The sequence below is a fragment of the Rana temporaria genome, chromosome 1 (genome assembly GCF_905171775.1).
Source record: "Rana temporaria chromosome 1, aRanTem1.1, whole genome shotgun sequence".
Lineage (NCBI taxonomy): Eukaryota > Metazoa > Chordata > Amphibia > Anura > Ranidae > Rana > Rana temporaria.
In genome coordinates, this window is record NC_053489.1 from 436,759,490 (window position 1) to 436,773,358 (window position 13,869).

Sequence of the window (13,869 nt, forward strand, 5' to 3'; positions counted from 1 at the left end):
AACGGGCGAATAATCTCCGCGTAACCTACGTAATCACGTCTTATTCATTCTCTACACTCCGCGTATGCATGAACCGCCGCCCTCGTCCCCGCCCATGACAGGACATTTCCTGTTTTCCACGCCCCTAATCTCTGTGGGAAGGAAAGATGGCGATGTCACACAAGCATGCACGGAGCTCTCAGGCCGCAAGTGAGGTGACAGAGGCAGGAACGTCGCGATCCAGGCCAAAACGTTATAAGGCCACTAATATGTCTTTCGACGAAATGGTGGAGCTTGTAGACATTATGCGGAGGAAGGACTATGATGGCCAATATGGCCCATACAAGACCCCAAACCGCAGGAAGGGTAAAATTATGGAGAATGTGGCAAGGAAAATGCAGAGGATGTTTGGGATCACCAGGTCCAAGGAGCAGCTACGGAAGCGGTGGTCCGACTTAAAACTCCGTGAGCCACATCAATTGAAGAAAATCAAAAAAATTCTAAAAAAAAGTAAGTTCTTTTTTTGTTTGTGGGGGGGGGGGGGGACAATTTTCTTAGTTTAATGTTTGGTCAGGTACATTTCTACATCTGTATCCTTGGCCTGGTTGTACTTCTGAACACATGTTGAAATCGTATTTTTTTTAAAAATATCATTTGCTTGGCCAACGAGTGTTAATAGGAAACCTTGTTCACATCAGATTGCTTCTCACCAATACGATGTTGGCCCAGGAACAACACACCTGGACATGCCTCTCTGGCCAAAAACATTGTTTGTAAACATTGTGAAAAAATATATTTATTTAAATATTTAATCCTAGAATGGGAAATGCAAACAGTGCTACTAAGCAGGTGTTTTTAGATCTGTAATCCAGAGCACCTGTGTCTCCCCCAAAATATTACACTAAAATTTGTATGGTCTCAGCTCAAAATTTTAAGGGGGGGGACATCCATGTGTGTCACTTTGCTAAAAAGGGACTGAATCAGAGCTTGGCCTAGAAGTCATCCAAAAATGTAGGTTTGGGGTGATAAGACACCAAAAATATAAATAAATAAAGCCTCTAAACTTCTATGCAATGTGTGCGATTTCTGCTATATCTGTGTGCTGATGAGTATACCTTTTGTTTTTGTGTTATTTATAGGGGAAAGAAGACGCCAGCATTTCGAGGAGGCAGAGAGGGCCAGACACGCCCGGAATCTGCCATCTGGCCATGTGGAGGAGGAGGAAGGAAGAGAGGAGGATGTGGAGGAGGAGGAGGAAGGAAGAGATGAGGATGTGGAGGAGGAGGTGGAAGGAAGAGAGGAGGATGTGGAGGAGGAGGAGGGAGGAAGAGAGGAGGAGGAGGAGGAGGAAGGAAGAGAGGAGGATGGAGTAATTTTAGATTTGGTCGTTGTGGAGGATGAAGATGGATTTGAAGAAGATGTTTTTGGTGATTTTGAAGATGGTGGATTGGTGGAAGAAGAAGAAGGAGGAGTCGTGGAGGATGAGGGGGAAGTGGTTTAAGAAGGAGGAGTTATTGAAGATGGAGAAGTGGTGGAGGAGGAGGAAATTTGCACACCATCAGGTCAGTGTCACCCCAGCTTTATAGGGCAAAACAGATGTAGATAGGGTTGCCACCGCATCCCTTTAATCCCGAACACATATGGATTACACATGTTCTGTGGCTAATGTAATGCAGATATGGCACCAGGTGAGTTAAATTACCACCTTTTAATCAGCCACAGAACCTGTGTAATTAATATGTGTTCTGGTTTACAGGGATGAGGTGGCAACCCTAGATGTAGATAGGCCGGTAAAATTGTTAATTTTATATTTTTGATTCATTTTGTAGGGGATGAAGATGCTGTTCCACATTTTTCTCGGGCAAGTGCGGGAATAATTATCCAGCAAGTGATGGAGTGCAGCACTGAAATGGAGAATATGCGCCAACAGATGGTTCTCATGGAGCAGAATGTGAGAAATGTAATTGTGAAGTGCTGCACCGAGCTGGACACTATGCGGCAAAGAATGGTGGTTATAGAACAAAACTATAAAAACATCATTGACATGATGGGCCGTGTCAAAGACTGAACCCCCCCCCCCCCCCGCCCATCCCCCAACCTGTTTTAATTTTTGACTCAGCAACACGCCAAAATTTGAAGATGCACACACAGTGTGTCAACATGTGCTATCTGCCATCACAGAATAGAGAATATCTGTGCTTTGTGGGTACAACCCCCTCCTCGATTGTCAATTATTTTTCAAGGAAGGGTTTGCTCCCACAAAACACAGACATTGGTCACCCATGATGGCAGATAGCACATGTCGCCCTTTTTATGACTTTCTATGATGTAGAACTGACATTTGGCGAATTGCACTGAATGTGTGCATCTTCAAATTTTGGCGTGTTGAGGTGTGAAATCACACCATGACTGTTATTGTGAATGTAAAAGTGACACATTTGTCTTTTAAATGTTTGTTATATTTTTTCAAGCCAAAAAATGGCTTACAATCAACAAGCCAGAAAAATCCAAAAAAATACAAAAATAAAATTTTTTAAAAAAAAGTATTTTACCAAAAAAAATTGGGTAACAAATCTAGCCAAAAAATGTTACCAATCTTTTTTTTTAAAATCAACAATTTATCTAAAATTTGTGGAAAAAAAATAAATAAATAAGAAATAATTTTTCTCTATTTTCTTAAAATGTTGTCGAAAAAATTAACAACAACAAAAAAAAAAATTAAAAAACACAAAAAAAAAAAATTTCAAAGCCTTGCAAAATAAAAATCTTGGCATGTTTATTAATAAAAATCTCCCTAAAAATCCAGGAAAATGAAAAATCTGCAAATAAAAAAAGCTTTTCAAAACTCAAAAAAATGAGTGGCTTTATTCTTTATATGCTGAATAACCAGTTTGGAGATGAGTGAATAATGTGCAATTGTGTTTATTTACTAAAACCTGAACCCTACATTTGGCACTAGAAGTGCACTATTTTTGGTGAGAACCAGGAAGACAGATAAAAAGAGAAAAAGCAGTAATGACAAACAACTGTATAAAGTCAAATGGTCTAATTATTTATTAGTTCTGTGAATATTTCTTTCTTTTGGGGGCCGAATTAGAAAGCAATATGATCTGGCATAGCAATGGCCCCCCGACCCATGAAGTACTCAACATATTTGTCGCGTACCTCACAAGCTGATTGGGTGGCAAAGCCAGCGCGACCAGTGTCCAGCCCAGGAAGAGGATCTGAGAGTAGTCTTGCCTCAGAAACGCTGTCGGGTAGGTACGTCTGGGAGTGCCTGCGTAAAAAGTTGTGCAAAATGCAGCAGGCAAATACAATGGTGTTCAATTTATATTCCGCCAGATGTATCGCTGTCAGGAAAAGGCGGAACCGGTTGGTGAGGATCCCAAAGGCATTCTCGACTACCCTCCGAGCCCTGGCCAACCGAAAATTAAACACCCTCCTCTCTAAGGTGAGGGTCCTCTGGGGAAAAGGCCGCATTAGGTGAGGTCCAAGCCCGAAAGCTTTGTCCGCTAGGAACACAAACGGAAGTCCTTCCACATTATCTTCACCTGGTGGCAATGCCAGACCACCAGCTTGTAGACGATCGTAGAATTCAGTCCGTGAGAACACTCCCCCATCTGACAGCCGGCCGTTCTTCCCCACGTCCACATATAGAAACTCATACTGTGCCGACACCACCGCCATCAACACAATACTATGATAACCCTTGTAGTTATAATAGTAGGACCCCGAGTGGGGTGGGGGCACAATGCGGACGTGTTTCCCATCTATTGCTCCACCGCAGTTTGGAAAATCACAACGCTGGGCAAATTGGGAAGCCACAGACTGCCATTCCTGTGGTGTGGAGGGTAGCTGTGGGGACAAACAAATAAAGAGATTTAGTACTTTGGCACATAAACATTGCACAAAATACAAAAACCATCATTGTGCAACTTCAACAACAGGATTCACATTTACTACAAGCATTGTGAAGTGAGTATTTCTTTACAAAAATATAGGCCCACTTAATTATCAGACTCCACATCCCTCTGATGATAGAGCAATAAACAATTTTCGGGGGGGAGGAGGGGGGGGGGGGCAGAACTACAATGGATTAGCAAAAAAAATCACCCAAAAATTGGCTAGGTGTGTTTGGGCCTAGGATAGCATGCTGGACAGGTTTATGGTGGGTAAGGTCAAAATATGCAGGTAGGCCCAAAAAAAACATATAAAGATTAACAACATGCATGGGGAGAAAAGGGAACATCCAACACACAGCAGATTACAATCTCATGGTTATTAGGGAAGAAAAAAAAATTAGACTTTCTCACACATTTAAAACAAAATACATTGTGAGGTTAAAATAAGGGAACTTACCTTAATATACTCCTCCTTCAAAACACGTACGATGGCAGTACACGTCTCGGATATGATGACCCCAAGCGACTGGGGAGAGATGCCTGTCGAGAACTTGAGGTCCTGCAGGCTCCTCCCAGTCGCCAGGTACCGCAACGTGGCAATAAGCCTCTGCTCGGCCTTGATGGATTGCCGCATCACAGTGTCCTGCCTCGTGATATAGGGGGACAGAAGTTCCAGCAGACGGTTGAATACGGGGTCCGTCATGCGGAGAAAATTCCTAAAATCATCAGGATTATTCTCCTGGAGTTCCCTAAGCAGAGGCATATGAGAAAACTGGTCACGCTGGCGCAACCAATTCTTGGCCCAGAAACGCCTCCTCCCACTGTTCCTGGCCAATAAACAGGTTCGCTGGACATGGCCAGAAGCAATCCCATAACCAGCACCAATTCGCGAGAATCGACGCTGCTGCTCCATCATGGCTTCAAACCGGCCGGCTGGTCAGTCAAGAACACACTCCAACAGAAAGCACCCCCAAATCCAGCACAACCTGCTAAGCCCGCACGACAAACAGATACGAGCGCACAGTACGCAGAAACGTGCTGAAAGCCTGTGCCCGAATAACTGCGAACCCGCAAGCAAACGCACTGAACCCGAGAATACCTACTGTCAAAACGCGGAGACTGAAAAGCACGAATCGGCTCTAACCAAACCTTGACTAGCACGCGGTAACACGGAACTAGCAAAAGCGGAACAGAGGGCGGCGCCGTTGACTTTGGTCTTCCCCTTTATAGTGACGTCTTACGTGGTTTACGTTGCATACGTTCTGGTTCGAGGGGATTTTTTGGCGCTAGTGTGTACGTTCCAGCGGACCAACAGATAAATCTGCCGATCCGCTGAAACCGATCCGCGGATACATTTCAGCGGATGGATTCTATCGTGTGTATGGGGCCAAACTCTGTGGAGCATGGAGCATTAGCAAAAAAATACTTTATTTTCCTTTCAGAATAGGGATCTGCCTGAGTGGACGTCGGTTTACAGTAGGGGCTCTACCTAGTGTAAAATATGATATACCGTAGGGACCTTGCTCTATGGTATTGTGACCCTTTAAACCCCCTGAGGATGTGCACTTGTGCAAAATGCGTTGGGTGGAGCTTTATGTGTGACATCCTGCTGCCGCATCAGATTCTGTCTGGCAGCTGCTTATGTCAGTGTACACTGTAGAGAGGCTTTGTTTTGGTTTTAACCAGTTGGTTCCTATTTGCATACACAGCTGCAGTTGTATTGTTTGTTTGGTGAGCATTTTATATACTAAATGAGTATTTGTTTTTTACATATTACACTAGGGTACCTCTATGTTGATCCGGCATGTGAGCTTTGTTCATACAGCTCCTGGAGGGGCTGGACAGAGGCTTGATTTGCCTTACGTGTTTTAAAAAGGCATTTTTACTGCTTATAATTAGGCAATATTTTTTTTAATAGTTTAGGTTGGTGGTTGTACTCCCTCATAGGATCTGGCAAGCAGTGTGTAATTTGTGAGCGCTCACTTTTAATAAAAATACTACACTGTGGTCCTTCTCTTTTTTGCTCTGTAAGCTTTGTATATACAGCATTATTATACAATACTGCCCCCAGTTGGTGAATTGAAATACCTGGATGAGTTGAACAGAGGCTGAAGCAGATTTAAAGGGGAACCTTATAAATTACTACCAGGAGTTTTTACTTCTTATGACTTGGCAGCTTATTTTTTCTGGTGCAATCTGTTTGGTGACTGAGGATATATGAATTTCAAGTGGATATACATCTAATGGTGATAATTACACAGACATTAATTTGGAAAGAAATAGAAGTGTAAGGGGGCGCTAAGATATAAACACTAATCATATACTGTGGAACAATTGACAAAAACATACAATAAACCATTCAGTCATGTAGTGGCAATGAAAAAAAGTTTCCCATAAATAAAGTTAAATCTTCTATATCAGTGGATTCCTTCCTTCTTCAATGTGAAATACTGTTGTAAACCATCACCAGCTATTGCTTATTCAACTGATAATGCCAAACTGAATGTACACTCACCAGATTGCCATGACCTGTTGGGGGTCCTAAGCAACTCTCCTCCTCTCAACCGTAACACTGCATAATAAAAAATGGAACCTATATAGTGTAATACCGTTCATTTCTCATAAATATAAATCAAGTAAAAAGCTGCTTACATTGTTGAGTGCCCTCCCCGACACTAGGATAACCTGCATAGAATGTTTGGAGGAGACGCTACCGCTCTTTTCACGCTCTAGAGCCGGCATGCATTCCACTGGCCAATTGGTGAAAACTGGAAGACAGAGACCCGGAAGTGACATGACTGATATTCTGTGCCTCAACGTGCATTTCGTTGTCTGACATCATCAGGAAGAAGGCACTTCCAGAGAAGATCATAAAGGAGACTTACCAACCCAGCCAATTTCTGACCTAGAGGTCATGGCAATCTGGTGAGTGTACATCCAGTTGGGCACTATCGGCTGAATAAGCAATAGCTGGTGATGGTTTACAACAGTATTTCCAGTTGAAGAAGAAATACACTGATATAGAAGACTTTTTATGAACTTTATTTATAAGAACCGTTTTTCCATTGCCACTACAAGGACTGAATGGTTTATTAAATTTTGCACTTTTTTTGGTAATTTTTTTGTAGTTTTAAAGTGGCTCAAGGTTATTTATAATATATTGAATTGGAAGAACTGTTTATTTTTTGGCACTTTTGATTTGTGTTATGATTACAATTTTGTCGCGCTGAATTATTAATATTTTTATTGACATTGTGCATTATTTGTGATAGAAAAAGCATAAGTGCTGCTGATAAACTGCTGAGTTTAGTGTGGGGCTTGCAGGCACTGGTAAGTCTGTTAAAGTAAATATAAACCCATGCTACAGTATGTCATGAATGTATCCAACGTGTGTATGTTAAGGAATGGGGGGGGATAGAATATTTAACTTCTTTCATTCTTGGTTACATCTCAATGCTGATGTCTTGTCACTGTCCACATGCACTACATTGAAAATAGGCTGCATGTTTTTTTTAAAGGGCATGTTTCATAATGGTTGATGGCTATATGTTGTGTTTCACAGGAGATGTTTTAAAATAGTAACACCATTGGAATATGCCTGTGCAGTGAGCTTCAATACAGCAGCTTGTGGTTTCTTATTGGGAAAGCATATGACAATATGGGCCCGGATTCAGAAAGGACTTACGACGGCGTATCTCCAGATATGCCGTCGTAAGTCCAAATGCGCGCCGTCGTATCTATGCGCTTATTCAGGAACTGAGATACGCCTGAATTTTGCAAGATACGACCAACGTAAGTCTCCTTACGCCGTCGTATCTTGGGTGCATATTTACGCTGGCTGCAAGGGGCGCTTCCGTAGATTTACGCGTCGAATATGCAAATGACCTAGATACGCCGATTCACGAACGTACTTGCGCCCGTCGGATTTAGCTACGCCGTTTATGTAAGGAGTATGTCCGGCGTAAGTTTACCCCTCATAAAGCAGGGGTAAGTCATGTTAAGGTATGGATGTCGGAAACGTCAGAACAGCGTCGTATTTTACGTCGTTTGCGTAAGTCGTACGTGAATGGGGCTGGAGCCAACGTATTTAAGGGAGTATTTGCGATGTGATTCTGAGCATGCGCGCGCATGCGCCGTTCGATCGGCCATGCATTTACATGGGGTCACGCTTCATTACAATACAACACGCCCACTGCCTTGCTACTTTGAATTACGCGGGCTTACGCCGGCCCATTTACGCTACGCCGACGTAACTTTGGGAGCAAGTGCTTTCTGAATACAGTACTTGCCTCTCAATGTTACGTCGGCGTAGCGCATATGAGATGCGCTATGCCCACTCAAAGATACGACAATGTATCTGAATCACAGCCTATGTTTTTAAAGCTTGGCGATTGTGCTGAACAAGGACCTTTATGACAGTAACACCAGCTATTATTTTCTCATCATATTGTTTTTTAAATATAACAAAGATTGACAAATTGAGTACATACAAGGATGGTGGTACAATATTCAAATAGCAATAAAGCGAAACATATCGATTTACAGTGGCGGCCGGTTGTAATTATTTTTGGAACAAAATTTGCTCTCCGCAGGCATCACAGCGGCGGTGGCTTCCCCTTCCCCTGCTCTCCGTGGCTTGCATTTCCTCCCTCCACCTTGGCAGCCAATCAGGACACTTCTCTCATTGGCCAATTGGGAAATGGGTCTCATACCCGCTTCCTAATTGGCTGGGAAGAGGACCAGTGTTTCAATAGCGAATATTCATATTCGTATTCAATGCTCTGCGCCCCAAGTCCACCCTTTTTTGAAGCCTATCAGAGCCTCTGGTTCTAATCAGGTGCTTAAAAAAAACACCCAACCCTCTGGGGATGGGCGACCCTGTGGATTTATGAACAGGATGAGGCCTGTAGTCAGGTCAGTGTAGTCAGTTCAGTGTAGTCAGGTCAGTTCAGTGTCGTCAGTTCAGTGTAGTCAGTTCAGCGTAGTCAGGTCAGTGTAGTCAGGTCAGTGTAGTCAGGTCAGTGTATGCAGGTCAGTGTATGCAGGTCAGTGTATGCAGGTCAGTGAGGTCAGGTCAGTGTAGTCAGGTCAGTGTAGTCAGGTCAGTGTAGTCAGGTCAGTGATTGTGTATGTAGGTCAGGTTAGTGTATGCAGGTCAGGTCAGTGTATGCAATGCAGGTCAGTGTAGTCAGGTCAGTGTAGTCAGGTCAGGTCAGTGTGGTCAGGTCAGTGTGGTCAGGTCAGGTCAGTGTGATCAGGTAAGGTCAGTGTAGTCAGGTCAGGTCAGTGTGGTTAGGTCAGTGTATGCAGGTCAGGTCAGTGTAGTCAGGTCAGTGATTGTGTATGTAGGTCAGGTCAGTGTATGCAATGCAGGTCATTGTAGTGTATGCAGGTCAGGTCAATGTAGTCAGGTCAGTGTATGCAGGTCAGGTTAGTGTATGCAGGTCAGGTCAGTGTAGTCAGGACAGGTCAGTGTTAGTGTATGCAGGTTATGTTAGGGTGTACTGACACATACACACACTCACGTAGGTCTGGGTATGTGTCAGGTAGGTCACCCTGCGCCACTTCCCCGGCCGCGCCCGCACTCCCCCCCCCCAGGTGCCGGCTTGGCTTCTGGCTGAAGCCCCTGGTCTTTTTGGCACCTAGCAACGCCCCTGGCCATGAGACAGTGTCAAATGCTTTTCTTAACGAATATTATCACTTGCTTGGCGCGAGGGGATAAACCTAACTTGATCTCGATGAATACGTTTGCCTATTACTTGATTCAAGCGGGTCACAAGTATTTTAGCTAAAAGTTTCATGTCAATATTAAGAAACAAAATAGGACGGTAATTTGTCCAAGGGTTGTATCAGATTTATATTTGGGAAGCATGTAATTTATGGCCATTAAGAATTCTGAACGAAAAGAGTGTCCCCTCCACAACGTTTTCAAGGCCTCAGTTAGGATAGGAGATAATATATCAGAAAATTTCTTGTAGTAGGAAGCAGAAAATACATCTGGGCTGGGCCTTAATAGCCACGATGACTTCTGTTGCAGAGATGGGGCACTCAAGTCGTTCACAGTGGTTTTGTGAGAGTGTTGGAAAGGTAATTTGTGAAAAAGGGAATCAGCAGCAGCATGGTCAAAATTATGGTTGGACGAATATAATTTTGCAAGATTTGAGCGGAATGTGTGTAAAATTTTAGACAGGGCTACTTGTGTATGAATCACGGTTTAGTTTGATTCGCTCAGATGTCCTAGGTTTTTGCAGTGAGCACAAGATTCGCGCTAATAGGGTATTTGGTTGGTGTGCCTTAAGGTAATCAAGGTGTTGTGATTTAGGTATTAATTTATCTGCAGAGTCAGTGAGAAACAGATTGAATTCTAAGCGGGCTCTATTAAGCTCAGCTTTAGTAGAAGGGGAAGGAGAATTTTGGAATGCAACATGACACAGATTGAAGTCATTTTCAAATTTTTGGGATATGATGCTTGCTGGATAAGCATACCTCGAATAACAGTTTCATGGGCTTCTCAAAGAGTGAGAGGGGAAATATCTGCAGAAGTGTTTTTAATGAGATAGTCATTGAGAGCATGTTTAAAGGAAATTTTTTTTTTTTCATAATAAGCATCCTTTCCCTGCAGACATTCCTCTTTTCACTTCCTCATTGTTCGATTTTGTTCAGAAGTTGCTCTATTTCTTCTCTGTTCTGTTCACTTCCTGCTTGTCTGATTTTACTGACCACCGTGAAGGGAGGCTTTACTGCGGTGGTCAGTAACGTGCTCACCCCCTCCTGGGAACTACATCTGTGTGGCAGGACGCTCTCTACGTGTCAGAGACCTCAAGGAGGTGTAAATTACTGGGCGTGCCGCAATTCATACTGGGAAATGTAGTTCCTACATGAACAAGCGATGCAAACCAGGAAGTGAATGAGAGAACAGAAACTAGAATGCCGGAGGTGATATAGATGAAGGAATTTAATAGGTATTTACTCGTTTTTTAACAGAATCATTACACTATTCTGTCTGTCTACCTTGCAGACATTAATTTTAGGCAAAAAATGTTTTTCCTTTAGTTACCCTTTAATATCTAGAAAATGGTACTTGTGAGTTAGATTGGAATCATTAATGCACCAAGATGAATTCTGGAATCTCGGGATAGGGGAGTACGGATGAGCCGAACACCCCCGGTTCAGTTCACACAGAACAAAGCGAACAGGCAAACAATTTGTGCGAACATGCAAACATCGTTAAAGTCTATGGGACATGAACGTGAAAAAAAAAAGTGTTAATTTTACAGGCTTATATGCAGGTTATTGCCTTTAGAAAAAGTGTTTGGGGGCCGGGTACTGCCCCAGGGGACATGTATCAATGCAACATTTTTTTTTTAAAAGGGAAGTTTTTTCAGGAGCAGTGGTTTTAATAATGCTTAATGTGAAACAATAAAAATGTAAAAATGTAATATTCCTTTAAAGGATCACTAAAGGAATTTTTTTAGCTAAATAGCTTCCTTTACCTCAGTGCAGTACTGGTTTCATGTCCTTATTGTTCGTTTTTGCTTTGAAGTTGCTGTAATTCTGCTGTGATCCATACCCAAATTCTTTTTAAAAGAAATTGGCGTTGGGTCCTGCACAAAATCCAGACCCTTATCCGAGCAAGCAGCCTTTCAGGCCAGGAAAGGGGAGAGACGAGAACCATAACAGGCCACTTGTCCTCAACATGGAGAGGGTGTCCCCCCAAAGCACCATGTGAAAGGGTAGGGGTACATTGTACCCCTACCTATTCACCAAAAAAAGTGTCAAAAATTAAAACCATAATACACAGTTTTAAAAAAGATTTAAAAAAAAAAGTGTCCCACGATGTACATCCATCGTCAATCACCACCCGACGGACCCAAAAAATTGAAAAAGAACAAAAATACTCCACCTCCATAGGAGATGTCCCGCTGACTGCTGTCTTTTTGCTGTCATATATGCAAGGGCGGGGCCACCCATTGACTTAACCGGATGACCCTACCCCTCTCTGACGGCACATAACAGAAAGGGTGGGGTAACTTGGTTACATCACCGGGTGGCCCTGCCCTTTGCTATATAACAGCTGTCACAGCCAATAGAAAGCAGTCAGTGGGACGCCTCCTATCGAGGCAGAGGTTTTATTTTCTACTTTTCAGGTCTGTCAGGCGGCGTGATTGAAGATGGAAGGACATAGCGGGACAGTTTTTTCTTTTTTAATAAAGGAATTGTCAAAAACTGTGTATTGAGATTTTTACTTTTTGAATGGGTAGGGGAACAATGTACCCCATACCAATTTGCATAGTGGGGGGCTGGGATCTGGGGGACCTCCTTGTTAAACAGGGCTTCCAGATTCCAATAAGCCTGCAGACCCCCACAACCACCGGGCCAGGGTTTTGGGGACGAGGTCTCTTGTCCCCATCAACATGGGGACAAGGTGCTTTGGGGGGGACCCATGTTGAGGGCAAGCGGCCTGGTATGGTTCAGGAGGGGGGTGCTCATTCGCCCCCCTATTCTGGCCTACAAGGCTGCTTGCTCAGATAAGGGTCTGGTATGGATTTTGGGGGGATCCCACGCCAATTTCTTTTTAGATTTTGGCATGGAGTTCACCTTAAAGTCCATGCCAGACCCAAAAAGCCTGATATGGTATTTGGAGGGGGACCGCACGCCGTTTTTGTTTTATTTTGGCATGGAGTGCCCCTTAAAATCTATACTAGACCCAAAGGGCCTGGTATGGACAGGGGGGAACCCATTTTCTTAATTCTGTCCCATTAACCACTTCAATACACTATATTATTTACTGTACACTGCACTATATACCCTGCACTGTATTATATATATTACACTGACTGCACTATATACTCTGAACTGCAGTAGATATACCATACGGACTTCACTATATACTCTGAACTGCAGTATATATAATACACGGACTGCACTATATACTCTGCAGAAAAATTGGGCCTTAGGTGTTGGTGGTGCCAGAACACTGTAACCCCTCACAGTTACTCTTGTTGTGTGCAGGAATGGGCCCTGCTGTTAAATATTATTTCAAAAATTGTAATTACATGCCCCTGTTAAACAGGGGCAAAAAAATTGGGCCTTGGGTATTGGTGGTACCCTAAACCAAAAATACTGTTGGAAGCTAGCATCATCAAGATTCAGGCATAGGATAGGCAGCATAGGCAGTCTTCAATGGATCATAGATCCATAGCAAATTCAATAAGTTACATCAGCATCAGGTTCTTGATAGCTGCTGATTCAGGACAGATTCATTTTTATAAATGTGAGCCTATCAATGGAGCCTGTTACAAACTGTTACGTACCTGGTTTCCAGAGTCTGATGCAGGGTAGCCTCTCTTACGACTCTGGTTCGCGAGCCACTGGATATGGGACAGCGGGCTCGGAGCACAGAGAGGTAGGAGTGCCGGGTGGTGATGTGTAGAAGCAGGTGGACGAATACCTCTGGCAAGTAGATGCTGAACGTACAGCGGAGGATGGGTCAGCGACCTGCACAGAAGCTGCGACTACAGCGGCACAAGTTGGTAACAGTTCAGGTAGGATGGGTCAGCGACCCGCACAGAAGCTGCGACTACAGCGGCACAAGTTAGTAATAGTTCAGGTATACCGGGAAAGCAGGGTCAAACAAGCCGGGTCATAACAGGTGATCGTGCAGAAAGATGACTGAAGAATGGTCGGTAAACAAGCAGGTGGATCTGGCAGCAGTGAAGTCAAGCAGGCGGATGGTCAAACGGAGCCGGGTCAGGATAGGAGAGATGAGAGGAGTCAGACAAGCCGGGTTCGGTGTTCAAATCAGGTTTCAGGTAGAGTAGTCAAAACAAGCCAAGTTCAGTGTTCAAATCAGGTTTCAGATAGCAAACAGGTCTCAGATAGGATCCACGTCAGAACTGCAGATCAGGCAGCAAAGACCCTGTGCTGCTGAAGTGTTTAAATAGGGCAGCCTGCTGTTAATCACTGAAATCAGTCTGCACCATTAACC